This window comes from Nematolebias whitei, chromosome 5 (genome assembly GCF_014905685.2).
Source record: "Nematolebias whitei isolate Nwh7 chromosome 5, NemWhi1, whole genome shotgun sequence".
NCBI lineage: Eukaryota > Metazoa > Chordata > Actinopteri > Cyprinodontiformes > Rivulidae > Nematolebias > Nematolebias whitei.
In genome coordinates, this window is record NC_056502.1 from 1,306,199 (window position 1) to 1,309,061 (window position 2,863).

At 41.1% G+C, this 2,863-nt stretch overlaps 1 protein-coding gene across 1 annotated transcript in view; it reads left to right on the forward strand.

Annotated features, from left to right (window-relative positions):
• LOC119409598 (potassium voltage-gated channel subfamily V member 1-like) overlaps positions 1 to 2,863 on the forward strand; it is an 8,319-nt gene that overhangs the window by 5,126 nt on the left and 330 nt on the right. The window lies entirely within an intron of this gene.

The following is a 2,863-nucleotide window of genomic DNA, read 5'->3' on the forward strand; positions in this document are numbered from 1 at the left end:
GAATGTTGCTTGTCTTTTAATTTAACCCAACTGATCGACTCTCCCACCAGATTAAATAAAAGCCACCCTGACAATTCCTCCATCTTAGACCTGTTTCTAACTAATATGCCTCACAAATTCCCTGGTACAGGTGTATTCGCTGACATTTTGAGTGATCACTGTGTGACAGCGACTCTCAGAGATATTAAACTTCCACCTTCTAAGCCCAGATTAATTCAAAGAAGGGATCTGAAACATTTCTGTGAACAGTCATTCCTCTGGGATCTGTCTCACTTTGACTGACATCGTATTCTGTTAACTGATGACGTGAACTCTGCTTGGAACTATTTTCATAATAGTTTCATCTATTTTGTGAACATACATGCTCCTTTACGTCAGTTCAGAATAAAGGGACGAGACAGTCCCTGGTTTACTCCAGAGCTAGCTGACCTCCTGCACAGGAGAGATCATCTTTGGGCCACAGCGAGAAAATCAGACTCAGACACTGATTGGTTGAGTTTTCGACAGATGAGGAATAAATGCACAACTGCTGTCAAAGCAGCAAAACACAACTATTTCTTATCTCAGACCTCCAAAAATCTAAATGACCCTAACAGATTCTGGAAAACCATCAAATCTCTCTCAGGCACCCCCCAATCATCTGACCTCCCATCACAACTTCTCATTAACTCTGTTCCTGTGTCAAATCAGCACGAGATCCTGAACTGTTTCAACAAACATTTTGTTGCTTCTAGTTCTTTATTTGACACAGTTACTAATGGAAGATCAGCCACTTCACTTAATAATCAAACTTCTACAAATCAAATCCCTCTTACAAGTCAATCCTCAGTTAATCACAGCTTCTCTTTTTCTCCATTCTCAGTCAGTGAGGTCAATAAACTGTTAAAAGATCTTGACCCTAAAAAATCTGCAGGTCCAGATGAACTTCCACCTTATTTCTTAAGGCTGGCTGCTCATATCATCACAGTCCCTGTGACCCACATCTTCAATCTCTCCATAAGACAAAACTCCATCCCAGATACTTGGAAAACAGCCTTTGTTCTTCCTTTGCTGAAGGGAGGTGACCCCACCTCACTGAACAACTATGGACCAATCTCTAAACTCTGCATTTTAGCCAAGGTTCTAGAAAAACTGATAAACTCTCAAATCAAAAATGACCTGGACTCATTTAACATCTTACCTCCACATCAATCTGGTTTCAGGAAACAACACAGCACAACCACTGCTTCACTGAAGGTTCTTAATGATGTTGTTGAAGCACTGGATGCTAAGGATTATTGTGCTGCACTTTTCTTAGACCTGTCTAAAGATTCTGACACTGTGGATCAGAACATCTTGTGTCATAAACTCTCAGAAACTGGTTTCTCAGAACACACCATTGGTTGGTTCTCTAACTATCTCTCAGACCGGAGGCAATGTGTTCAACATAATGGTACTTCCTCCAGTTATTTAACAGTCAACAATGGTGTACCACAAGGCTCAGTCTTAGGACCCACCCTCTTTACAATCTACATACATAATGTAGGTCAAAACATCCCTAATGCATCCATACATTTCTATGCTGACGACACAGTTGTTTATTGTCGAGCTAAAACAGTTGCTAAGGCTTTCCAGCTTTTGAAATCTGCATTCAACATCATCCAGACAGATTTGTTTCACCTCAAACTTGTCCTAAATGCCAACAAAACCAAAGGGATGCTGTTTTCAAACAGGAAGTTGGTCCCAGCAGTTCTTTCTCCGATTTTATCCTCAAATGGTGTCCCCATTGAGTTTGTTGATTCCTATAAATATTTGGGTATCTTGGTCGACTCACATCTTTCTTTTAAGCTCCATGTGGAAAACTTGGTAAAGAAACTGAAAGTTAAACTGGGTTTCTTTTTCAGAAACAGATCCTGTCTAACTCTGAATGTTAGGAAACACCTTGTATCTGTGACTTTCCTTCCCTCCATTGATCACGGTGACATTATTTACATGAACGCTCCTACAAGAACCCTGCAGATGTTGGATGCTGCAGATGTTGGATGCTGCAGATGTTGGATGCTGTCTATCATGGTGCACTAAGATTCATAACTGGCTGTAACTACCGTACCCACCATTGCACCCAGTATTCACTGGTTAACTGGTCACCATTAACTTCACACAGACTCTCCCACTGGTACATCTTCATCTTTAAATCACTTCCTGGTCTGCTGCCTTCATACATCTCCTCCTACATGTCTCTGTGTGAGTGCAGCTACAGCGTGCGCTCTCAGGACATCATTACCTGCAGTGTTCCCTCAGTGAGGACTGAACTAGACAAAAGGACCTTCTCCTACTCCGCTCCTGTTTCCTGGAATATCTTGTAAAAAGACCTGAAGCTCTCGACCTTTGACCTCTCTAAGTGGCTTTAAGAATCTGTTGGACTCCTGGCAGGGACCAATGCAGACATGTTCCTGTTTTTAGTTTTCTACATTCACCTTAGAATCTAGCTGGTTTTTTGTTGTTACCTTTTATTCTTTTAGCCATCCTAATTGTAAAAAAAAAAACAAAAAAAAAAAACTGTATTATGACTTTTTATAACTGTTTATTGTTGTTGCTGTTGTCCATTGTTGTCATCATTCTTTGTTAAACCAGGTCTCTCTTGTAAATGAGTCCTCGAGGCTCAATGGGATTTACCATCTAAATAAAGGTTGAATGAAAAAAAATATATATATATCATCTTCCTGAGGTTGTGTGTGTGACGTGCACGTTCCTGAGAGTGTGTGTGTGACGTGCACGTTCCTGAGGTTGTGTGTGTGATGTGCACGATCCTGAGAGTGTGTGAGACGTGCACGTTCCTGAGGTTGTGTGTGTGACGTGCACGTTCCTGAGGTTGTGTGTGTGA